At 39.8% G+C, this 27,579-nt stretch overlaps 1 protein-coding gene and 1 long non-coding RNA gene across 3 annotated transcripts in view; both read right to left on the bottom strand.

Annotated features, from left to right (window-relative positions):
* The window catches only part of arhgef39 (Rho guanine nucleotide exchange factor (GEF) 39), a 100,010-nt gene extending 87,164 nt beyond the window's left edge, over positions 1-12,846 (bottom strand). The window contains exon 1 of one of the 2 annotated variants that reach the window (XM_030439213.1): positions 12,709-12,846. The gene's annotated coding sequence lies outside the window, so the exon portion shown is untranslated. Of the gene's footprint in view, positions 1-12,704 lie in introns of both variants that reach the window. The other variant, XM_030439212.1, reaches the window with a different exon arrangement.
* Positions 12,847-23,419: 10,573 nt separating this feature from the next.
* Positions 23,420-25,838, bottom strand: LOC115595865 (uncharacterized). Its single transcript, XR_003986814.1, has 5 exons — positions 25,770-25,838; positions 25,198-25,272; positions 24,984-25,100; positions 24,732-24,858; positions 23,420-23,569 (listed from the first exon to the last, which is right to left on the bottom strand). It is a non-coding gene; the product is annotated as an uncharacterized LOC115595865 (long non-coding RNA).
* Between the last annotated feature and the right edge of the window lie 1,741 nt (positions 25,839-27,579).

The raw sequence follows: 27,579 nt of genomic DNA, 5'->3' as shown, positions 1-27,579 counted from the left end.
CCTTTGCATTCCTCTTTTGTAATGCTGCTCTAGGCTTTCAGTGCAGCGTCTTAAAGTTGTTGTTTGTGTCCGGGGGTCTCTCCCTTCAGTCTCCTCTTTAGCAGGTAAAATGCAGGGGTTAGCCTTCCGCTTAATTAATTAAAAATAAACATAAAGAATAGTAGTCTATTTGCTTCAGATTAAATAGTTTTTGACCCTTTTACTTTGCACTGAAATTAATTAATTAAAATGAATTAATTAATAAACACACTTGAGTCTGTCGGCTCTGACAGCGTTTTTGCATCACGTGCATCTGCGCAATATCATAGCCCATGATTTCCGAAAATATACTATGTCAACTAGTGCTATCAGCACAAGAACTATTGAGGAATATTTAGACAATCGTTTTTGGCATGTTATAATAATTGACGGACACTATCATTTCGCTATGTGCGTGTCCTCGCAATCTGTTTGTCTGTAGTGTCTGTAATGGGTTGGGCTAATCCAAAATAGTGACAACAAGGGGGGTGTTCTGAAGACACACCGTTACCTTTGTAACACCCCCATTAGCACTTGGTACTTTCCTCCTGATGAAGTCAAATATGCCATATGCAGGACACACAGCATTGGGATGGAGAGGACCCGCTGCGTGTTTAGGCACTGCCATAGCAGCATGTAATTAACAAGCCAAAAATCAACCAATCAGAATTTTGGTCGAGCCAGAACGTATCGACCAATAAATCGACCAGTCGAGTAGGAGATTACAGCCCTAGTACTTTGACTTCCACTTCCACTTCAATCTGGCCCTCCTATTCTTATTGCTAATTGTTTGCATCTTCTGGTATCGCATCTTTTGTTCCCCGAGTCTTTTTCGAATGTTGGTCCAGCCCTCTGGAGATTGTTGGTGATGTTACTGAGAGGTTTTTCTGAACGTTTTTCTTTACAACTTTCACAATGTTTCTGTCATCAACTGCTGATGTTTTCCTAGGTCTACCGGTTTGATGTCTGTTGCTGAGTACACCAGTGGTTTCTTTCTTCTTCAGTACATCCAAATGGTTGTACTGGCTATATAGATGCAGTCTGCAAAGGCAAAACTTAAAGCTGAAACCGAGAGCAGTCGATCAGCACTATTCATTGTTTGAATAATAAATGTAATAGGATATGCCTGGGAAACAAATAAACACGTGTCACTCACATGGTCCAATAATTTTGCTCACTTGAAGAATGGAGTGGGGTTCAAACAAAAGGTGCTATCCTCTAAGTTTTTGAACAGATCTAGATGTAAATACCTGGAAATGGGTGCAGACAAACTGATCTCTTGTTTCATATTCATCTTTGTCAAAGCCAGATGTTTTCAGTGTACAGCAAAAATAAAAGAAATAGCCACACTGTTCAAATAGTTTTGGAGGGGACTATACATGGCTTTTACCATTCAGTTTATCAGCTCTTCATGAGATGCAGTCTTGGTGTTTAGGCTGTAAAGTACTGTAAACTGAACACACTGCAGAGAGTCTGACTGAAGCCTTAGAAGAAATGGTAACTGAAACATGGGAATTGGACATGTCCCAAATGGTTGGTATCAAGACAGACAATGCCAGCATCAACCGTGAGGCCTTAAGGACATTAACAGAGTTGCAACATGTCTATTCCAAACGATAAAATCTCAGTGTGCACTTGGTACCAGCGCATCAAAGCAGTTGCTGATAAAGGGCAGAATAGGTTTGCAGTGATGTTGACAGGTTTTCAATGTAGTGAGTCCCTGGGACCCACAGGTGGTGAGTTGAGTGGGTCCCTGGGAAATTCAATGGGTCCCGACTCCCCAGTTAAAAAAATGTATTTCTTTCTTATATTATTCTATTTGTTGTCTAGGTGTTGAACCCTCTCACCGGGACAAGTGTGGGTGTTAAAACACACACATCCCCCACGGGTGCGACGCCCCTGGTTGAAATGAAATCAGCGGTGACCGGCTAGTTGTTTGGAGAGGCACCCATCTGCAGTCAAGATGGCCGACAAGGCCGCCGCCATATCCAATCCATACCTGAAGTCCCAACCGGAAGTTGGTTAATCACCAAAATAAAAGCCACCATTTATCCAATCCATACCGGAAATCTCAAGCGGAAGTTAGTTAATCACCAAAATAAAACCAAAATAAAAGCCCAAACAATCTCTCTAAACGTGCCTATTTTTTAAATTTGCATTTCCTATAGAGCTTGGCAACGTGCCGCAGTGTCGGACGCCAGAGCAAGAGCGAGAGAGAGAGAGAGCTCTCGATAATCATATCTAACTATGTAACGAGGAAAGAATGAATGTATGTCTTCATTACACTGCAGGGATCGAAATTAGCACCCGCCATCCACCAAATGCGGGGGAATTTGTGTGCTGGCATGGTGGGTGAATTGAATCAGTTTACCAGCAACTGTGACGGATTCATTCCAGTCAGATCTGAATCAATTAATCTTAATGATCTATATCTTGGTTAAGGCATAACAGTGCGCTTTACACGACCCAAGAGTTAGATCCGGTCAAATTATGTTTCTGATTCGACCAAAGTGTCAGCTAGGGCCGCAGCTATCGATTCTTTTTGTGATCGATTAATCTAGCACTTTATCGATCGATTAATCGAGTAATCGGATATTTTTTTTTTTTGCGTTTTTAAACAACCAAAACAAATAATGCATAACGAAAATGGTGTGGCTGCAAAATGATCAATAAAACAATTATAAATAAATAAAATAAATAAATTATAAATAAGTCTTTTTCAGTCTTCAGTCCCCAAATCCATGATAATCACACTAATCCGCCAATCACAAGGAGGCAAATACACTGTGTGGGAAGACTAGGGTCCTACCTACTCCACATTATACGTGTCCTCCTGGAACCAAAACTTATCCTGAACTGTCAGGAATCATTTCAAAGTGACACAGACACATTGGATTAGCCGGTGGAGGCGGTGTAATGCACTCAAACAGAGTTTATAATCACAAAACAGCCAATGTAGCACGTAATTCATGATCATGTCTGTATAAAGTGATGTTTATTTTTGCTCTTCTTCGGCGGCTGTTTCAGTGAGTTTTGGGCGCAGAGTGATGAGACGTATACCGTTGAAATTTGTAGAGTCCCAGCTTTCATATGACATGCTGTATGTAGCATTAGCATGAAGTAGCGTAATCGCTAACGCCGATTTTTCGGACATGTGCCATTAGCGTGTTTTTTCTACGTGCTCCTTTAGTTGCTTGGTGTCGGAATTGAGTTTCGATAAGTTGAAAATGATTATCATGAGCGTTTAGCCGAGCTTCTTCCCGTTAAGTTGGTGTGCTGCATTAATATGTTGCTACATGGTTAGCATGCTCGCATGTATAATGCAACATGCGCAGCTCGGGTTGAAGAGGTTAAAAACATCAAAGCTAAACATCATATCTAGTCAAACCGCATCACGACATCACTACAAATACAGAGCTAAATTGTGCCAGCCAGCTAAATTCAAAATGTATGACGCGCTGGTGTGCTTCCTGAACAACGGTCCGTGTGGAACAATCAGATCCCTGCGCGTATAGTGCGCGTCATAGGAATTTAACGATGCTTCGAGGCAGAGTTTTTGCCTCGAGGAATTTTTATAATCGAGTTAATCGAGTAACTCGATGAATCGTTTCAGCCCTAGTGTCAGCTGGACTTTAGAAGGCCGGAAATCCACAACTACTTGAACGGCCGTAAGCGGTCATTTGGACCACTAGATTTTAAACTCTATAATCTCTCATGTAAATACCCGATTGAGTGATGAATGCATTCATTATGTCATGATATATTTTCTTTAACGAAATTACACCAAAATGTACATTTTAACAAGTTTAATTATACATTTATTAATAACATAGTAAACCGTTATTTTTGCATATTTACACAAGAATTTAATAGAGAAAAGTTAGAACAATTAAAAGTAACTTTTGATTATGAATGATTTTATAATAATATATAAGTTAAAGAAATATAATAATCGAAAAAGCTGGAAACAAGCTGATCTCAAACAAAAGAAGAGCTGTTGTGATCACTGGTCACAGTCTGCAGATTACCTCCGCTCACAGTCACCACACACGTGCTTGTGGCATTTCAAATGTCCGACATTTGGTTCCGTTTGCAGCTCTTTCGGACCGGCACTGCCTCCGTGTCCGTGTCTGCTGCTGCTGCGGTGGTTGCTTCCGCTGCTGCCCAGCTTGTGCCGACTGCCAGGCCGCTTTCCCCTCCATGCATTCTGCCCTCAGCTCCTCTGCCAGCTGCTGCAGGACTTTCCTCCGGCCTCTCCTGCTGCTGGTGCTCCTTGAATGAGATGCGGGCATTGATCCCAGCCAGGTCGAGGATGTTATAGAAGACCGACACTGGCTATCTTTCCGCCTTTGACGGAGTACAGCCTCGCCATCTGGTCCGGGACATCCACGCCATACTTGGTGTTGTTGTTGTACATTACAGACTCTGGTGTTGCCTTCGCCCCACTAAAGGTGCCCACACCTGTGTGCAGGTGCTCAGGATGCAGACAGTCTTCCTTGGCTGGTACACAGTCAGAGTCGCGTCATTTCAGCACTTCGTGTTGTGAACAGTTCCGCTCGCTGTTTCATGGTGGGAGGAACTCCCGTTTTTGTTTGCCCATGGTGCCAAACAAGCTACTTAATACAACTATATAATTATTAACTCACAAGTAAATTCACAAAGAGGCACAGCTGGAGACCGCTAACACAGTTAGAGACAAGAGAGACAATGAAAGCAGCAAACCGCAGGAAAAATGGAACAATGAAACCCCGCAAAGTGATGTGCGGTCTGTTTGACCGCTTATGGCCGAAATAGGTTAACGTTAGGGGTGGTTAATCGGCCCAATTTCTAGATTCGATTCGATTCCGATTATTGAAGTCTCGATTCAATTACAAATCGATTTTCGATTATTAACGATTATTGATTCGATTTTCAATTATTAACGATTATTGATCTTCCATTTAACATCAGTCAGCTGCTGAATTGTTTTACTTATCTTTTGAGTAACACCTCACAGCACCTTCAATATTGTATAGTGTAACTGTAATATCAAAATTATTATGTTTTAATTTGTTTTAAATGTAGTGTTTCACTGTTAAAAGAAAGCTGCCAAGCTCAGCAGCCGGACTCATGTTAGAAGCATTGTTGGTGGCGAGAACCAGGGCGTGTTTCTCTGTTCCCCACTCGTCTGCCATTGCTTTGAGAAACTCACACATATTTGCGCTTGTGTGGCTATCATCCATAGCTTTCGTCTGAAGTACGTAGGACATTAGCTTCCATTAACTGCTGACATAATGAGCTGTAACGGTCACATATGAGACTGTAGCTCTGGATGTCCAGGCATCGCAGGTTATTGCTACCCTGTGAGCAGAGTTGAGGGACACTTGCACGGAAAGGTTTGTCTCCTTGTAAAGATTTGGAATCGATTTAAGTGTGAAAAAGCTCCGGGATGGAATAACATATCTTGGCTCCAGACTGTGGACCATGTAGCGGAAGCCAGTAAGAGAAGTACTCCAGTTTGTATTACTATTTCCACACGAAAAAAAAGAAAAAAAAAAAGAAAAAAATTATTTTTTTAAAATCGATTTTTGGAAATTTAATAATCGAATCATAATCGTCAATATTATAATCGCGATTAATCAATAATCTTTTTTTTTTTCACCACCCCTAATTAACAGTAGGTGTACCTGCTACTTCTGCTGCTGTTTACAACATAAAAAGAGTACAATAGTAGTACCAAAAACGGAGTGCAATAGACACTCTGCAGAGCTGACGTTACCTTGCACTGCTGCTGCAGCAGTAACGCTGCAAGAGGTGCCTGGACAGTCGGCCTTGTGTGAAATCCCATGGCGCTTTAGTAGGTGGTTGGAGAGATTAGTCGTGTTGCTCTGTTTTTTTTACTTGGCTCTTACATATTCTACAAACAGCTAGCAACTTAATTAGAACATCTCCGTCTTTGCAAAAGCCAAAGTGTTTCCACACACACACTCGCCGTCTCCTCTGCCATCCGCCATTCTGCGTTTTGTTGTTGTTCTAAGATTCGCGCTGCTGCTGGCAAATGCCGATGACATCACACACAGGCAGACTAATTTGAGTAGTTTAACATGTCTTTATCGTTAAAAGTGCTAAAAAAAAGACACTAGGGGTGATCCAACAAGGGTACTTCACGATTCAATTTCGTTTATGGGAGCTTCAATTCTTCGATTGTAATGATTGTCGATTCGATTGTTGGTGCCAAGATTCTTCAATTATTGCGGTTTTTACAGCTTTTTTCCATACAAGATTGATTTTGTCCTCATCTGTGGCTACAATTGTAAATAAATAGCCTATAAATTAACTCAGTTCCTCTAAAACTACACTCATTAAGCAAATAACAAGGTTTTTTGAACATTTGAATTTTTCAAAGACACAAAATATTTTATTTTATGACTATGTAAACATTTGCACTTTGACCTACTTAACTTTGACCAGGGAAAGCTCCACTTGCAAGAGAGCCCCCTCTATTGGTGGAAAACACTGAAAACAGTCAAGCCCTGAATTTAATGAGTTCATTAATTCAAGTAAACAAGATGTATACTTCCATCAAATGTATTTAACGGAAAATGGAAACTTATTCAGTCTGGAATATGGATAGGATAACTTAACAAAAAAGCTGCCATATTCCAAGGGAACAAATTGCATTCTTCTGAACAAAAGTGCATAATTCAACTAAACTCGTGGATTAAAGCAAAAAAAAATCTTTTGACTGAAATGTTTTTTCGACTGACATTCCCAATTTGTAATTTGTGAAACATGTTACAGGGCACGTTACTTGACACGTGCTAAAACAATAAGATAAGATTTACAGCCTCAACCCACACCATGTTCTCTAATGCAGACATCAAGTTTAAATATTTGACTAACAGTGTTTTACAGGAGGTTGATCTGAACAGCTGCTCTATTCACACTTAAAATGTTTTTTGTATTTTCAATGTAATTTTCAATCTATGAAATCAAACTGGGCCTTTTTTTTCCAAGCTTCAAGTTTTACTCTTTCAAATAATCAACCATCTCGAGAACCTTATTAGTACGCTATTTTTCTGCTTCTTCTTCTCATCATCATTATCATTCATTATTATTATTATTATTATTAATCATATTGTTAAAGTGAGCCTCTTATCGTTTAACAGAAAAATACATCAAACAACCAGCAACTTTTGCAGCCTTGTCAGTCTGATGGCGAGTTATCACCTTTCTGTCATCACTAACATACTGTTAATAATCAAAGAAGCTCTGAGGCTTTACATTTGTTCTACGTTATAATACAAGATTTCAGCATTGAGCTACAATCAGGCTACATTCATGATTTTGTACAGTCAAACTAACCAAAAACTTCTTATTGATTATTATAAAGTTTCAGGGCGTTCCTGTAACCATGGTAACTCACGGTGCCAGAGGGGAGGGAGAGACGCTGAATGAAGCCGTTTACACAGATACTAGGGGTGGGAATCTCTTGGCACCTCACGATTCAATTCGATTCCGATTCAGAGGTCAACGATTCGATTCTAAATCAATTCTCGATGCATCTCGAGGCAGCAAGTTTTTTATGTACATTTCCATGCACGCTTTAAAAAAATTAATTAATTAAATCTGAGTTTGCTAATCACTTCGTGACTACTTGGTACTTTCAAAGCAATGTATTTGTAATGATTCATACTTAATTTACTTCCAATATATTTCATTAATAAAACAAATGAAAGAAATGTGGCAAGTCAACTGGAAGGTTACATTTGCTAGCAAACATCCAGCTTTGCAAAGAACCAAGAGGAAAAGAAAAGTGTTCCTGTAGCAGCATACATGTAGTACATTAATACAGCTGCAGCTGGTCGATGGTCGATACAGGTGTTTGTATCACAGGTCGATCTGGACGTCTCACACTTTGCCACAGCTGACTGACCTCACGCTGAGTTCGGGCTGGATTTCAACATACTGTGCGGGCTGTATGACAGTGTACAGTTTTCACATCGACTTGGATTCAGCTTAATAATGATGTGTGCGGCTGGGAACGATGGCTTTAAGTAACCATTTGAACGCATGGCGGAATGACAGAAATACCCGATAGTTAGTTACAGGTGTCGCAAGTTAACCTGGACACTGCGCACTCAACGCCACAGCTGACAGCTAACAGCTATCAGCTAACAGCCAACAGCTAACAGCCAACAGCTCCACGCTGCTCTCGAGCCGCTCGGCATGAACAAATGCCTCAGACGTTCCACCCATGAGTTGTTTGTGAGTACAGACATTCACGACACATCCCATGTTTTTTGTTGTGTGCACGCCGTCAACTGTCCGGGCGCTGCAATTCCGCACTTCTGAGTTCCGCCTCTTGCGTTCCGTCAATATTACGTTGTCAATTAACATGTAGAAAATTGATTTTTGACATTTGTGAATCGATTCAGAATCATCCACATCCGAATCGCGATTCATCCAAGATTCGATTATTTTTCCCACCCCTAACAGATAAACTCCAGACAAAGTCCAGACTATAGTTGTTATTTCACACATGTAGCACACAACAGGAGACTCTCCGTGTCAGACGAGTTCTCACGTGTTGACTAAACTCAATTGACAACATAGCCATGCGACGAGTCCTTGCTAGCTCAGCAGCTAAACTTTAGCACCGCTCCGTGTTTAGATCCTGCCCTGTGTGGGTCACTACACTGGCGCACACACGCTGTTAACGATACCATTGGCTGTAGAGTGTGACAATCTGTCAATAAATATCAGCCAACAGTTGTTCTCCTCCGATCTATATTGATCTCATAAGTCACCTCTGTGAAGTTTGAATGACAGAAATCCGTTCTAGCGACGGAGAACTTTAATCCATCTGAACTTATTCAGTCTGGAGCTTCAGTACAGTGAGGTGAACACAACACAAACACAGTAGAGCAGAGTGGCACTCACACTCATCGGTGAGGGAGTTTGTAGCGCGGCTCCATGGTGCGCACCACTAACCGAAACTAACGTTACTGCTCCGTTTGTTGTGGTCCCACTCACTAAACAGTCCGGAGGGCGCACGCCCTAAGGATCCGGTTACGTGTTTTTGTTCCGGTCTTGCGGCAAAGCATCAACGTTAATTAATCGATGCCAAATCGTCACGTGAGTCATCGCGATGCATCGCCACATCGACGAATTGCACCCACCTCTGAAAGACACATCCTTAAAGTTTGCCGCGCTTCAATCCAATGTGCAATTTCCTAGTATAGATAAAATCGATTCTTTACTATTTCAAACAATTTTTAATCGATATGTCGCCTTGAAGGCCAACTTGCCGAGCACAGATCGATGTAGTTGGATCGTAGGAATATAAACTGATTCATCGATGTAGTAGATGAATCGTTACACCCCTAGAAAATATATATATATTTTAATATTATTGAATTCATGGAAACTTGTATTTTTGTCAACTAAATTCTATTCTGGTTATGAACTGCAGAAGTTTTGCCCTAAGAGCTAAATTACATAATTTTTGGATTTCTTTGTATGGCTATTGTAAGCCTCACCAGCTGCTTATTTTTCCACTGCATTTAGTAGAAACTGGTCTTGAACATCCAAGAAAACCTAATGATAATGATCATTTCTCAACATGTTTTCATCTAAACAGTTGTTGCGGAATGTTAATAGTATTCAAATTAACAACTTCTTTTATTTAATAAAGAAAATTTCATTTTCAAAACTAGTTTTTAACCAAATGCTGAGTCTGTATGGTATCAATATAATTCTAACACAACTTGAAGTCATTTGGTCTTGCCTTAAAAAAAATAGCATCACAAGTCTTGCTAAATAAAGCTCAGAGCTGAAAAGCCCATATTTAAGATATTTTGACAGTAGCTTTTCTCAAAATTATTTTAATTGTCTTGAAAATGTTTAATGTGAAAGTGTTAATGGGCACTGAAAGTAGGGATGGGGCCGATCCGATCCAGTATCGGTATCGGCTCCGATACCAACGTAATTCACAGATAGGAAATTTCCGATCCAACCTGCGGAGATTTCCGATCTGATCCATGAGCCATATCTGTGCTTTAACGTTTGTCGGCTGAAATGACTCCACAAGTGTTTCCTGCCAGTTAGCCTGCTAGCTGGCTGCAAACTGTGGAATGGACTTCTTGAACGGAGGCGTGGTTCAATGAGACACATAGTTAGGAGACACGCCCCCATTCAGGAAATCCATTCCACTGTTTGCAGCCAGCTAGCAGGCTAGCATTGAGCAGCACTGTGGCTAGCCAACATGTCCACTGTGTGGAAATATTTTACACTGGAAGCACTGCAAAGCAACACAGCAACATGCAATGTTTGCAAAGCCGTTATTCAGAAAGGCGGAAGCTCCCTCGCGACGTACAACACCACTAACGCAATTAAACATTTAAAATTGCAACCCGGATGCGAGAGGACGCTGGCGTGAATATCGCAGCTTCTCAATACGTGGCAAAACTGCTTTTTTCTTTTGAAAAACAGAAAGCCAAGTTGTCCCTACAAGCTTCGGGGCTGTGCTACCAACTTTGAAGGCTGCACACCTGAACAATTGGCTCCATGGACTCACCTTTCTCTGCTGATCAGCTGTTAGCCCCTCCGAACAGCTGTTAGCCTCGATCAGCTGTTAGCCTAGCAACGCTAACTTGCTAACACGGAGCATCCAGACGCAAGTTTGTTTAGAGGAAGGTGCTATTCCCTCCGTGCTGACTGACAGGCGCTCCATTTATTCTTTGTTTTGTTTGTTCCTCTTTGTTAAGTGTCCTTGGGTACCATGAAAGGCGTATTGTATTATTATTAAAAAAGCTCCACATGAAAGAGCGCGAGGAATTTTTAGTCAGAGGGCAGAAAGGCAAAAGGAGCTGTCAGGAATCACTTCTGGAGTCATTCCAAAAGGTAAACAATCAGCGGACAACGTGTAGCTAAGGAATTACCAAGAAGTTGCTCAACTTGACCAACTGTTATCAGTGGTGGAAAATGCAGGATTTCGCAGCCTGATTGAACACTTGCAGCCACAGTATAGTTTACCATCCAGGAGATACTTATCAGAGACTGCACTACCTGAACTATACAACTGAGTTTCAACCAAGTAAGCTGAGAAGTTAAAAGGAGTTCCAGCCCTGAGCTTTCCTAAAGATATTTGGAATTCAGATGTCTGCCCAATGTCATACTTGCCTGAAGAGAGGAGTTTATTTCAGCCTCATATACAATCAACAATAATGATGATGATAATATTAAAGCAAACAGAGCTCTGGTATCAGAATTGTATCGGTATCGGCAGATATCCGAATTCAGGTATCGGGATCGGATCAGAAGTTAAAAAATGTGGATCAGTGATTCCCTAACTGAAGGATTGTCAAGAGTCAACCAAAAACAACTAAAAAGCAAGTATGCAATGAATTAAATGCTGCTGGAAGACAGGTGACAGTGTCCACAGTCAAGTGTGTTTTGCATTGCCATGGGCTGAGAGGAATTTCCCCATGCTAAATAACACATCCTTAAACATTCATCACAAATAAAGAAAAGATGTTATATTATTACTTTGTCATTTAATATTTAAAAAAAAAAAAAAAAAGCCAATTATTTCTAATTTTAAAGACTAACATTACAGACAGTTGCTGTATTTTATACGTAGATATTTGAACTGTGTTGACTTGTTTTCATGTACAGTGTTTGGTGTAACGCGTTACCGTAATCACATTACTTTTTTCAGTAAAGAGTAATTAATTACTTTCTTCAGGGAGTAAACATGTAATGTAAGGCATTACTATTTTTGAGAGCAATGTGTAATGTATTACTTTTTTGAGTAACGAGCCCCAACACTGGTCATATATGTATATTTTAAACCTAATATTCGTTTGGTTCCAGGAATTTGCAAGTCACCACTTGTAATATCTTAGTTTCTTGCATGGCTGTGCTACATGGCAGACTCCATGGTAGAGGACCAGGTCTGTATGTTTAATAGGACTCATTATAAGGTCACAAAAGTACAGCAGTTTGTAATTTCAGGTGATTTTACACACTTTTGAAAAGACAAAAGTATGAATATTCTATTTCTGCCAATAGAGCCACGTAAATCCTACAAACTGGACCTTTAAGTAACTCCTATTAACAAATACAAGGATAGCTGAAATGTGTAAGTTATATTTAAGGCAATATGAGCGCAACTAAAAAGTTAACTCTTTTTTCTCTCTCTTCAAAGTTAAACATTCAGGTGAGGAGTTCAAGGCCGATCAAGTTTTATAATGAAGTCATGTTGCTACCTTGGGAGCACTATTATGCACTTAATAACTGCGTGTGAATCCCCGAGATATATAAACTGTGAAACACCCGGTGACACAGACACAAACAAGGCCAGGATAACTGCGAGAAAGTTTTAGTGAACTGACATTTCCTGAAATATTTCCTCTGTTAGTCAAACGGGGCCATCGCCTGTCCATTACAGTGCCGACACGGTGAAATGTGTGTGTCATATGAAAGCGAACAGTCACGTAAGAATAACTTTTTGTCGAAATGACAGTAAATTATTAAGCTTGACGGTGGAAGATGAGCTTGAATTTGCCACTGTATGGAAGAGATGTAATATTTTCAACAACAGTCTGCAGATATGTGTTAAAGTAACGCTGTTTCGAGTAAGAGATACACATCTATTCAAAATTACGCTTATATATCCAATATGAAAGTAATAAAGCGCTTACCTACAGGTAACGTATCCTCTTTTAATCTAGGCGCTCTTTTCGGGTTGAGCTTCCTTCTTCCGGCTTGTGATGTTGACGCGCTAGCTGATTGGCTGCTCTACACACGTCGCAAAGACCTCCCACCAGCGCCATAGAGAGAAACTGTATCACTCTGGAAGCCATCTGGCAGTGACACACTAGATGATGATGATGATGATTTTTCTTCTTCTTCTTCTTCTTCTTCTTCTTCTTCTTTCCTTCCAGTAAAACGAAAAGACATTCAGTCCATAAGTAATGGAATTAGTCTTGAAACCTTCAACGATGTGTGAACTGGTATGTGTGTATGCCTCACTGAAGGATAAAAAATTGTCTTCCACTTCATTATAAATCTCAAAATTCCACAAATATTATGTGGAACCTGAGTGTGCTTATTCGCAGAATAGTAAATGATGGGTTCTGCATTAAAAAATAATAGAATCATTTAAGACTTACATTCAACCTGTTATAACGCATGTTTCATAGGGTTACGCTGTACATTTTTTAATTTTACTTATTTAAGTTGATTTCGGGTTGATTTGTGTTAAATAAGAAAACGGATACTAATGTGCACATTTGCTGTGATGTAGCTTCTGGGTAAAAGGGTGAAAGTCAAAATTTCCACAATGCAGTTGCTGATGACTCTAAATGCTTTTGACATCCACACATTTTAATGGGATTATTACATTGTTTTGACACAAACTGTATGTCACTTTAATTACAGTTGTAAAGAAGAAAAAGATAAGAATGTCTGTATTTTAAACTGAATTAGATTATATTTTCAAATATATGAATAACTGATTTGATGTACCATCAAAGTGTGATTCTGAAGCACAGATGTGTTTTTCTCAACCCTCTGCTTGCAATTTATTGAGACAGTAGCCCCTTTCACACAGAGACTCCACATTATCTCCGCAGCGGAGGTTCGCCAATTCACCGCCTTTGTTTGTTCACACAGAACCAAGCAGCTCCGGCGTAAAGACGCACCTGTGTGTAATTCACACAGCACGCCAGCAGCACTGCGGATCCAAAAGAGGCGTGTACTGTGCCATGATGAGGACGTCTGTCAGTGCGTTTACATGCACAGCTTAGTCAGATTACAACCATAGTTCGACTATGCTACTCAATCAGACAAGTGCAATTATCCGAGTATACATGCCGGTGAGAAAATCGGATTATTGGCCGGAGCATGTCATACCCCGGTACGCTAGGTGGCGCTGTACCCATTTCAACTAGTGGTATAAGGGCCACCTCCGGCTGACCTCTTTACGTCACCAGCTGCCTCGAAGAGCGAGACGAAGCTACATCTTTGTACACTTCGTATATGGTGTACATGATAATTACACAAACTAGGTGCACTCTTTCTTGCGGTGATTTCGGAGGAAAGACGCCGCCGCCGCCGTCCGTCTACTTCCGGCTCACGGCCCCGGGGAAAAATCTCGCGCCTGCGCAGAACGCAAAATCCGATCCGATCCGCTGGAACGTATACATGCAGGAGTAATGCAACTATCAATCGAATAATCTGGGTGCTTTAATTCGACTATGAGAAATCCGATCCGGTCCGATTTTAGTCAGACTAAGGTGTATACATGCATCTTAGAAATCCCATCATAGTCAGACTAACACAGTAATTCAGTTTTCTTGAGTGTCATGTAAACGCACTGTGTGTTCTATTTCAACGTGTTTCCCCCGTGTCTACCTGTTATTATACAACAAGTAGTTCCGACCAAGCAATCTGATTGGTCAACAAGACATTTTGACCGTGCTCAAATCAGCATGACAACACACCTGACTCATTACTCAAAATATTACTCCGCCAAGTCTGTGGCAATAGTGTATCCATCTCCATGGCAACATAGTAACTGTCAGAGCTGGCCCTTACGAAAGAAAAATATATTGCAGTATATTGTAAAATATCGTGTAATATATTAACCAATATATTCCCATATATTATATTTAATATTTATATTATCAATATATTACAATATATTCATAGAAAATATATGGATATATATTGATACATATAAAAATATATATATTGCAGTCGAGACCAAAAAGAGGACTATATTTTTTACATATAATTTTTTTATATGCTCCGATATATGCATACATCATGTATGGAAAATATATTGTGGCATATATGTATATATTGATATACATGTCGTACCATATAAAACATGCTTTTGTATTTTCTTTACATTTCACACTTTGCAAAAAAACAACCATAGAATATGAATGGACCATGCATGGAATAGCTATATAAAGATAGATAAAAAGATACAGTGAGGATGATACAATACATTTTTGTTTGTACATTTTTTTAAAAATATGTGCTGAAAGGGTGTAGGTAGCAGAGCTTATATAAACCTACCCCTTTTACCTTACAATTTTACACTTGTCAATACAAATAGAGCAAATGCACACAATTCACAATTTACACATCAATATACAAAGAGTAGCACAAGCGTTTGAAACAATTTTCACATTTCCATTGCACATATTGCAGTTTCATTTTCAATCCTCCACACTGCATCTTGGAGGTATGCATGCATAGAGACTTGCATACTGTGGCAGATCAATCAGTATACATTTTCTTTTGAACAGTGTCACATCAAACATCTGCTTTCTGCCCCTGAATTCCCTTTTTTAGACTAACTACATTTTCAACATTTATCAGTGCACTATGTGATCTGTCATACTTCCTTCCAAAAGCAAAGCATGTTTTCCCACCATATTGCTCTACAACAATGTAATAGTACACAGTGATAATGTTTCCATTCTGCAGCAGCACAGTGAAGCTGTTCCTTTTCATTACTCTTGTGAACTCCTGTGAGTAATACAGTTCTCCATCGACTAGAAGTCGACTGAATATTTTCACAACTGTTTCCGTGGTGACTAAAAGATACTCTCTCATGACCAATATCTCTTCACTGGAAAGTTTTCGAGAATAATGCAAACCAAGCGTAACAAGTTGATCGCCTATTCTTTCAAACTGCTTCAGTCTTTTCTGGCCAGTTAAGTTACAAAATAGCTGGATGCATTCAGGAACCGCATTTCTCAGTGCATCATTCCTCAAAAGAGGCAATACTTGCCTATAAGTGAATTGTTTCATTATCTGTAGGGGCACATACTGAGTGCCATGAAACATTTTCAGAACTTCACCATTAAATGACTCAAAAATATACCCAGAATGAGCCCACGAAGGTCCCCAGTTACTGACAGATTCTGGCAAATGAAGACATAAATGTTCATTAAAAGACACATGGGTCTTGCCATACAGTGTTTAAAATTGTCTCACAAAGTCTACAACAACTTTTTCACATTTTTTTAAGTCCTCTGTTGTAATAATGTCCTGGCAAAGTAGGAACATAAATGTGACAAGGACGAGCCAGTGCTGGTAAAATATCTGTGGCAGAATTCCTTTTAGCACAAATATACTATAAAACAGCAACCAGTTCTGCCATTCAGAAGCCTTCCAGAACTTCCTTTGCTGCAGTGATCTGGGGACTCTTGTGATACTGCAAGGAGGCTTAATTTGCAAAAGCTGTTCATCATGTTCGTTCACTCTGTTGCCAATGTAATATGGCTTCTCATGGTTTTCGCTATCCAGCCACATGCTTGCCATTTGACGAACCACACCAAGATGCATGTTGTGCATGTGATCAGGAGGCATGCCAGAAATGATGTCAAAGTGTGGAATCTTTATCAGACATGTGGGCCCTTTAACACCCCTTACAGGTTTTTTGGTATGTAAAGCCTCTCTTGCATCACGTATGGTTGAAGCATGATCCCTCTTTGGAACTTCTTTGTATGGGTATACCCTGACAGTGCCATTACCCTTTTCAACTTGTTCACCAGGATGTAAACATAGGCTGCATCCATATTGACCATTAAACTGGGTCATGTTTTGAAATATGGGCCTAGCTACCGAATCACACATCATTAGGGCTGCCACAACTGTACATTGTTCCAAAATGCTGTTTCTTCTTATCTTAAAGCCCACAGTTGACAACTTCTGACACTCTAAAGTGAATGGTTTCAAAAATGTATTGACATTTGGCTTTTTATCACCAAACACAGGCCAAAAAGCAGAACATTTTCTTTTCACACAGGGTAAGGGAGCTCGTTTACAATGCCATATAATGGCCAAATACCATAGAGTGATGATGAATACAGGGACTCCATCACAGTTGAGTGTTAAGGAGTATGCAAGTGTACGGTCAAGTGGGCCTCCATTTTTTTTCAAATTATGATGCATTTGACCACTTCCAATATCTTATAATATATAAATTATAAATTTATAAAAAATATAAATTTCTGAATTACATGCGCCACCTTTTGACTTGAGACAATGGGCAATATCTTCCCTTTGAAGAAGATGTTCCAACTGTTTTTGGATTGGTAAGTATATGAAGAAGTTTCCATTTTTCAGCGAGCTGTTTTTATCCAATGTTGTGTTACATACAGCACATTGTCCTACATCCTGGTCACCGATGTAGTACTCACAGTTTGGGCAATATATGTGACTAGGGATGTCCCGATCAGGTTTTTTTACCCCGATCCCGATCCGAGTCCTTCAATATTTAGTATCTGCCGATACCGAGTCCCGATCCGATACTTAGCTTTAACTAATATTTTCCTAGATAATACAGCTGCATTAAGAAAAAAAGTACCTGTATCTAAGCTGTTCCTTAATAGGTTTTTATTATTTTGTTGAAACAAAGTATATAATTTAATATAGGACAAGAGAGAAGCCGGCTGACTTTGCGGAGGTGCATGGCGTTGGAGCCCCGGTTGTAACGCTCTTTGGCGAAGGCTTTCGATCCTTCGCGGATTTTCCTGCAGCGCTGTGTGTTAGCGACACCGTAGCAAAGGAGCAGCTACCATCACCGGGCCCCGGCAGCAGCCACTACCAGGCCCAAGAGCAGCTACCAACACCGGGCCCAGGAGCGGCTACCACCACCAGGCCCCGGCAGCGGCCACCACCGGGGCTAGGAGCGGCTGCCACCACCGGGCCCAGGAGCAGCGGCCACCACCAGGCCCAGGAGCGGCTACCACCACCAGGTCCAGGAGCGGCTACCACCACCAGGTCCAGGAGCGGCTACCACCACCAGGTCCAGGAGTAGCTACCACCACCAGGCCCAGTAGCAGCTACCACCGCCGGGACTGGGAGCGGCTACCGCCGCCGGGCCCGGGAGCAGCGACCACCACCAGGCCCAGGAGCAGCCACCACCACCAGGCCCAGAATGCCTCCAAAAAAGCCACCAGGCTTTAGTGAGGAAATGGAAGAGATTAAGCAATCTCTAAATTTCATGTCAGATGAAATTTCTAAAGTGGCAAAACAGCAAACACAACTACTTGGATTAATGAAGGAAGTGCGTGAATTAAAGAACATGATTAGGGAAAAAGAAGAGAAAATAAGCTCCTTAGAAAGACGAGTGGATGATCTGGAACAATATACGAGGATGGATGACGTGATTGTGAGCGGGCTCAACACCAAACACCGCTCATATGCCAGAGTTACAGCTGGAGCCATTGGCCACAGCGGCGAGGAAGACACACAGGGAGAAATACACTCCTTGGAGCAACAGGTATACAAGCTCTTTGCATCCAAAGACATTGATATTGATAGCAATGCTATTTCAGCCTGCCATGCACTTCCAAGAAAAGACAAGGCCAAACCAGCTATTGTTATCCGGTTCGTAAACAGGAAAGTTAAGAACAACTTGTTGCAGCAGGCCAAAAAACTGAGAGGAACTGATGTATATCTTAACGAACATCTGACTAAGAAAAATTCTGATATTGCTAGGCAAGCCAGGGCTCTCAAGAAACAAAAGAAAATTCAAGCAACCTGGACGGGGAATTGTAAAGTGTGGATTAAAACAAATGGAACACCAGAGGAAGCAAAAGTCAGCATAGTAAGAGAGCTCGCAGATCTGGACAGGTTTGAGTGAGTGAGGGATGTTTACATCTACCCAAGTGAGTGAGGGATGTCCATATCTCAAATGACACACAATATAACCACAACAACAGGGCTTGATAGTGACTATACCTTTCCACTTAGCGACACAAGTGATGATGAATCAGTTGAAGTAACACCAATATACTGTGTGAGTAGTGATCATCAGAACTTTGAACAATTGAACTTACAAACCTTTGAATACACGGAACATAAAATGTATGAAATGGAGAATGGCATTGACCCAGAAAATCACCACTATAACAACATCAACTGCAACTGTGAGTACTATACAGATGAACAATTTATAAGAAAGAAAATAATGGACAAAAGATTTTCAGTAATACATTTCAACAGCAGAAGTTTGAATAGAAATTTCTCTAAAATTAAGGACTATGTAAAAAAATTCCCCACCTTTAATGTGATTGCAATATCAGAAACTTGGTTGGACAATGAGAAGGAAGTTGATGTTAACCTGGAGGGCTATGAGCTATTTAACACCAACAGAGTGAATAAGAAAGGAGGAGGAGTGGCACTATTTGTAAATTGTGATTTAAACTGTAAAAAAATAGAGAGTATGTCAGTACAAATAGAAAATATTATGGAATGTGTCACAGTGGAAATAGACATGGATAAAACCAAGAATATAATAATAAGTTGCATCTATAGAACACCAGGATCCTGTATTGAGTCATTTAAAGGTAAAATTATTGATATGTATGATAAGATGAATGATAAGAAAACGATTTTTGTTTGTGGAGATTTTAACATAGATCTGTTAAACTCACATGATCACAGTAAGACAAAGAATTTTATTGACACATTGTACTGTGTAAACTTATTCCCTACCATCTTACAACCAACTAGAATAACAACTGACAGTGCAACGTTAATAGATAACATCTTCACCAATACAATTGAGCAAAGAATAATAAGTGGACTGCTTCTAAATGATATAAGTGACCATCTTCCTGTTTTTACAACAGTGCAGTATTCATATGAGATTCAAACCCAGACAAATCCTGGTTCTCTCAAGAAGATTCGGTATAGAACACCTGAAGCCACTGAAGCTCTTAAAGGGGACTTAAGGGAGCAAAGATGGACAGACATTTATTTAAATAAAGATCCAAACAAAGCATATGAAGAATTTCTGTCTGTTTTTGCCACCTTATATGATAAACACTGTCCCATAAGAACAAAAAAAAAGAAGAAATATGATGACAAGCCCTGGATTACGAGGGGACTAGAAAATGCTTGTAAAAAGAAAAACTTACTTTATAAACAGTTTTTAAAATTGAGAACAAAGGAAGCTGAAAATAAATATAAAAAATATAAAAATAAATTAACAAGTATAATGAGATTCAATAAAAAGGATTATTACCACAAACAATTAGAAGAGCACAAAAATAATACACAGGGTATATGGAAAGTGCTTAACAGTATAATTAATAAAGGTATAGGAAAATCAAATTATCCAAATTATTTTATTAAAAAAAATCAATCAATCACAACCAAAACAAGGGAGATTGTAAATGACTTTAACAACTATTTTGTGAATGTTGGTTATAATTTAGCCAAGGAAATTGTGAACCCAGTAGTAAAAAATGATGAAGACGAAAGCACTATTAACATAAACCCAAATACCATCTTTCTTAAGAAGATATCTGAGAGGGAACTAATTGATGTGGTAAAAAACTTTAAGAATAAAAAATCCACTGACTGTATTGATGTTGATATGGCATTAGTAAAAGATATTATAGATAGTATAGCTAGACCTCTGACCCATATCTGCAACCAGTCATTCCAAACCGGTATATTCCCCAACCAAATGAAAATAGCAAAAGTCATTCCAATATACAAAAATGGAAATAAACATCAATTTTCAAACTACAGACCAATTTCTCTACTTCCACAGTTTTCAAAAATTTTAGAAAAATTATTTATCCATAGACTCGATCATTTCATAGAAACACAAAACTTATTAAGTGAACATCAATATGGGTTCAGATCAAACCGATCCACCACAATGGCTGTTATGGAACTTACAGAAAAAATATCGTCAGCAATAGACAAAAGGGAATACACAGTAGGTGTTTTTATGGACTTACAAAAAGCATTTGACACCATTGATCATAATTTATTAATGACGAAGCTGGAAAGATATGGGATCAGGGGCATAGCATATACATGGTTAAAAAATTATTTAGAGAATAGAAAACAATATGTGCAATTAAATGATGAAAAATCTGACTTGCGGAGGATAACATGTGGGGTCCCACAAGGTTCTGTGCTGGGTCCAAAATTATTTATTATGTACATTAATGATATCTGCAATGTGTCCAAGCTATTACATTTTGTTTTGTTTGCTGATGACACGAATTTACTTTGCTCTGGTAAAGATCTGAGGCACCTTCTGGACACAGTGGAGAGAGAACTTGGAACGATAAAAAGATGGTTTGACATTAATAAACTCTCATTAAACTCTCAACTTAAATAAAACTAAATATATAGTATTTGGAGACCGTAAAAATTTAGATCAAACACAAATTAGGATAAACAATATTGGAATACAAAGAGTTAATATAAATAAGTTTTTAGGAGTTATTATGGATGACAAAATAAGCTGGAAACCACATATAAATCATATAAAGAGCAAAATATCAAAATCTATTGCAATATTAAATAAAACAAAATACATCCTCAACAAATACTCATTACATTTATTGTACCGAACATTTGTCGAGCCATACATTACTTATTGCATAGAGGTCTGGGGGCATGCATACAAAACAATTACAAAACCAATTTTCATATTACAAAAGAGAGCAATAAGGATAATTAACAGGGCTGATTATCGAGACTCAACAAACACATTTTTCATAAACCTACAGACCTTAAAATTCAATGATCTTGTGGACTATAAAACTGCTCAAATTATGTATAAAAGTAAATAATAATATGCTTCCAGATGGTGTGGACTCGAACCAGTCGATATGAACTAGGAGGGACCTATGTGTATACAAAAGCAAAGGTACGAACAAATGTGAAACAAAGATGTATATCTATTAAAGGAGTCAATCAATGGAATAATCTAGAATTAGAAATCAAACTGTGCAACACACTTAACAGATTCAAAAAGTTATTTAAAAATAATATTATTAATAAATATAGAACTGAATTATAAATACCACTGTGCTCATAAATTGCTGTATGTAGAATATGCAGGTTTCTGTTTTGTTTTGTTTGTTTTTTTTGTTTTTTTGTTTTTGTTTTTTTCTTCCAAAAGATTTTTTAAAATGAGCAAACGGAAAATGTTAATTTAAGAAGGGTAGGCAAAATAAGCTGATGCTTCAGCCTACACCTTTTCGGTCAAAGTGTATTGTATTGCTTGTTGTGTTTTTTGTTTTGATTTGTTTTTGTTATTGATTTATTTTGTTTTGTTATGTTTTGTTTTGTATTTATACTCTTATATTTGTCTATTGTACTTGTTTTTTTTCTTACAAGACCGAAATAAACACACTAAACTAAAAATATAGCTCTTTCTTATTCTGCATATGCTATTCCAACATTGGCCTCCACCTTCCTTGTGTTAGCAGGTGAGTGTGTGATGCTGCACTGTGACAGCAGACCCTCATGTACAGCCAGCTGAAGTGTGTGTGAGACGCAGCTCACGCTTGGTACCTCCATATAATCCTTTGCTTAGATCATGTACTTTATGTTGTCACATAAAGTGACGTGGACACGTTGCTTGTCTAATAACGCGTTCAGCATCTCCTGGATTGCCTGCTTCACATGCTCTGCTGTATAAGACCCACGAAACTAGTGCGCATATACCGGCATGTTGTAACTCGAAAGTGGATACCGGGGATTCAAAAACTCCAGGTGACGAAGAAAACCCTGATCCTCTACCACGGAGATGAGCTGGTTTCCCAGAGCGATTAATTTGATGACCCTCTCTCTATTATTTGTGGACATGTCGCTGAGGATATTTGTCATAACTGAAAGTATCCGCAACTGTTTGCTGCTTTGGTCTCCTTGCCTGTACTCTCGAGTGAACACGCTGTATTCTTTGAGTTTTTGTTTTGTATATGCTGTATCAAATGAGTAGTAAAATGCAGCTCCGCGAAACGGCCGTATAGCAGATGTTACATGTCGCCGTTGGACTGCTTTTGCTTTCTAATTGATGTTATTTCCACACTGCAGACACTTTATTCACAGGTTTGCCAGAGTAACGCCACGCGCGCGTCTGCGTTCTACCACAAATTGTGCTCCGACGTAAAAAAAAATAATAAAAAAATCAGGCTTGGGTCCACGTTCAAAATTGCCGATTCCGATCAGCGGAAAAATGCCCAGATCAGCTCCGATCCCGATCCTACAGATCGGATCGGGACATCCCTATATGTGACATTGCAAGTGACCTTCTAACGGCTTAAGCTCTTTTAAGAACCGATGCTTTGAGGTTAACTGTGTGTTTTCAGGACAGTGAACATTGATCAAATCTAGGAGATCTGAGAGAGCTATGCCTGTGAGCCCGTGTCTCGAAGCAAATGAGAGAATGAGTAAAAAACTCTGAGCTTGGGTTAGTCGTGAACCAGTGTAAAGTGGCTCTTTGTTTTCCAGAGGAAACTGTTCATGGCTGACGTCTTCAAAGTGTGATTCCGTGTTTACTGATTCATTAGGGCTATTTCCAAATAAAAGTGGATATTCTTTCTCACTTCCAATAATGGATCCGAGACATTCATCCAAGTCATCAGGGTTAATGTTACTGGTATTTGGTGACACTTGGCTGCAATTAGGCTCATCATTGAAGTGAGGTTCACTCTCTGTGGAACATTCATCTTCAAACAAGAGTGGGGAAGTCGGACATCTAGGAATACAATCCACACAGTCTCTATATGGAGAAAACAAAATAATAAATATGGATTAGAAATGTTATTTCACCTCGTATTTAGACCGCCTCCACTCACTCACACACACGCCACCACCACCATGCTAATGCTTCCTCCTATATGACATCTGCCGCCACTACTTTTCACCTTATTTAAGCCACATGACCAGCATGCTCTGCCCTGACTGACAGCGTGACTGCGACACAAGCATTCATTGTGGCTTCCCACTTGTAGACAGCCATTGTTCCACTTATAACCACACATTGGGAACTGAACCCCACAAAGATAAAACTTACACAGACTTAATCTACTTCAGACACCCTTTGTGGTCCACAGACAGGCGTCCATGGTTCAGAAGTATAATCATTTACCTAAAGGAACAGATTACAAAATAAAAACCAATAATATAATCCAACCTGCATGTTACCAAGATACAACACGGCTAGTTCTTAAAGGCATAGTTCACCCTCTTTTCAACATTGCCATATCGCCGTTATCCCCCCAGCATTGTGAGGAGATACATTGACTTCTCTCTTCAGCGCCCGGTGTTTTGAGAGTGCGAGAGGGGGACAGACCGGCTGCAGAGCGATTTGAATGGAAGTGAATGGTACAGCCTCTAGCCATCTATTTAACTAATCAAATACGCCATCAAATGACTCCGAAACGCTTGTGTGGACAACTGGTAGGTTGCAAAGTCATCAAGCTAAAAAAAGATTATTTAATATTACAAGACAGAGTTGTTTTTAAGCTGAATGGACTGCCAGGAGGCGCCGGACGGAGTGATTCACACCGCGAAAGAAAGTAGTTCCGAGCATTTTGCTTAAAAACAGCTCTGTCTTGTAATATTAAATTATCTTTTCTAAGCGTGATGACTTCGCAACCTACCAGTTGTCCACACGAGCGTTTCGGAGTCATTTGATGGCGTATTTGATTAGTTTAATAGATCGCTAGAGGCTGTACCATTCACTTCCATTCAAAGCGCTCCGCAGCTGGTCTGTCCCCCTCTCGCGTTCTCAAAACACCGGGCGCTGAAGAGAGAAGTCAATGCACCCCCTCACAATGCTGGGGGGATAACGGAGATGGGGCAATTATGAAGAGAGGGTGAACTATGCCTTTAAGATGTTTAAAATACAACATGAAAAATGTACTGTACACGATACTTACAACAGGAGTGACATCATGTGCATCTTCAGGGCCAATGTCAGAGTCATAGTGAGAGGAATCCTCATTTAGGCATCCATGGTTAGGGGTCCATGGTTCACACGTATCATCAGTTGCCTAAAGAAACAGACTACAAAATGAAAATCCATTAATATTTAGAAGCCAACCTGCATGTTACCAAAGTGTAAGATTTTTAGTTCTTAAGATTAGGAAAAGAAATAAAGCGAACCTAAATATACCGTACACTATACTCACCATTATGTGGCTGACATCATGTGCATCTTCAGAGCCATTGTCAGAGGCGCAGTGAGAGGAATTCTCATTTAGGTGTCCATGGTTAGGCGTCCATGGTTCACACGTATCATCAGTTGCCTAAAGAAACAGAATACAAAATGAAAATGCATAGATATTTGGAAGCCAACCTACATGTTACCAAAGTATACCAAAATACATTGTACACTACACTCACCATAATGTGGCTGACATCATGTGCATCTTTAGAGCCATTGTCAGAGGTGCAGTGAGAGGAATTTTCATTCATGTTCTGTGTTTAAGAAAATAATGAAATATATTTATCAACCTTTTTTTTTTACATGCACAATCACCAGTCCTCAACAGGATGTAGCATGTAGGAGACACTATTCCAACCATTTGGCTTCCCTCCAAACTTGATTTATGAGATACTCAACACCTCAACATCAGAAGTATCAGCTCAGTTAGTAGGGAGACACCGCTATACCTTTTGCAGCCAGGAACACAACATTTTCCCATTACTATCCCTAACCTATCAACTACTAAACTATAACAAAAATAATAGCAATAGCAATAATAATGATATTAAAAAGAAACATATCTGAACAGTGACCCCCCCCCCCCCACACACACACACACAAGCTACCTATACTGCTCTGCTGCCACACTAACCTACTAGGTACAATAAACACACAGTTATAATTTACACTGTGCATTCAAACCAGCTGGCTGAGTCGATGCCAGCATTAATCAAATATGTCAATATAACACCTCCCAGTTGAAACTTACAGACTCTGAACCTGAGAAACTTCGTAGTCCACTGAGAGGAACCCAAGATTCAGAATCATCATCAGTTACCTGAAAAACAAAAGCACAAAAAAAAAAAACCAAAACAGAAAACAAACAAAAATTAACACCCATACACAGTCTACAACCAATCTGCACATCACCAAGATCTAACATGCTTACTGCACAATATATTTTTTTGTGTGAAAACAAGTATCTTACTAAGGACAATAAATTGTAATTTGATTCTACAACAAAACCTAAAACATACATAGCACTAAATCTGCACAATTGTCTAAAATGCAATGAATAATACTTTAAGTGTTTCAACAATGTGGTCCATGCACACAGAGGATTAGATAGCTGTGTGTTGTAAACCCAGCACACACATTGCTCTGGCAGTGATGCACTCCAGCACAAAGCACAAACACATTGTGCTTCTTCTTCTTTTTTTTTTTATTTAAACCTATGTTTTTCTTTTTTTAAAATCTTTTCCACCAATGCCCTAGAAACTGGTGGCATTCCCTGGGTCCACACACACAGAGTTGGTTTTCAACATGGCTGCACTTAATCTTAAATACTAGGGCCCAATTTGACTCAATTAGGTGGTGTTTGTGTTGATGGTTATTGAGTGTGTGTATCGGTGGGCTCGCCGGCCATCCCTCAGGGACTCCCTGAGGCCACAGTGTGGATAATTAGAGTTCATGTGAGAGGGTTAACCCACCTCAGTGGGCGCAAGAGAGCAAGGCAGCTCACTGCTTCAACTCGCTTTTGATGTCTGGACAGCTCTCTCTCCCCACTATCTACCTGAATGTCAACCAATCGGGACAGTGCAAGGGCTTGACATTATGTCCGCAGGTTATCATTATATGTATTTTTATTCACCTGATCGATTGGCTCTGGTCTGCAGTGGTGCTTCTGGGGGTAACTGTCACTGCTAGTTAGCGATTGACCAGTGGGTATCATTAAGAGCGAGAGTGCCTGCTTGGGGGAGGCTTTGTTGTGGGGAGCGGTTGTGAAGAAGCCAAGCCTTTCTCTTTTAGCCTCCTGGACTTAGTTGACCTTTCACTTAGGGAGCAGCTGGAGCTGAGAGATATTTAATTGAATGGAGTCTTCAGATGTATTTTGGAGAGAGCAGAGGAGATACTGCTTTCTCAAGACCAAGCAAGTGTGGGGAGACAGAAAGCACGGGGGGAGAGTTTGCTTGACCTTCAAAGCCTAATTGATAGGCTTTTCATAGACCTTGTTTGAGATGTGCGTGGTCCCTGTTGTTCAGCAGACCCTTACAACTCCTGCAGAAGTACAAAGTCAACTGCAGGTAGGGAGCCCCCAGTGGCCTACCGCAATCAATAGCCGCCAGCTCAGCTAACGAGAGCTGCAGTCACTCTCCAGCTTTCAGAGGCCCTATTAACAGGCAGTGCCCAGCTTAATTCCACAGCCTGCACTCATTAATGTAGAGAAAAACAGCAACATTATGAAACGGCCTGGAGAATAACTATTGCTTGCATTTGGCAAAAGTAGTCATGATAGGACAGCAATATGATGTGTCTTGTGCTTGATTTGGCATACATCAGAACAAAATCAGCCTTGCAGTGCTCAATGCTCTCCACCTAGTATATCTATCTGCCTCCCTGTTTATTTTAGCCGACTGAATTTTGATAAAAAAAATGGGCAACACAGGACACTTAAACACATTAATGATAATTAAATTTCCTTCTTGCCACAGAGCTTTGAGGTAAAAAGCTGAAGCTTAGTGTATGTGGGCGACAGGGGAAGTTAAGCAAGAGGAAAAGGCTTAGGCCTTATTGTCTTT

The sequence above is a fragment of the Sparus aurata genome, chromosome 14 (assembly GCF_900880675.1).
Source record: "Sparus aurata chromosome 14, fSpaAur1.1, whole genome shotgun sequence".
In the NCBI taxonomy this organism is placed as follows: domain Eukaryota; kingdom Metazoa; phylum Chordata; class Actinopteri; order Spariformes; family Sparidae; genus Sparus; species Sparus aurata.
The sequence above is the reverse complement of the archived record's forward strand: the minus strand, read 5'-3'. Positions and strand labels throughout refer to the sequence as shown.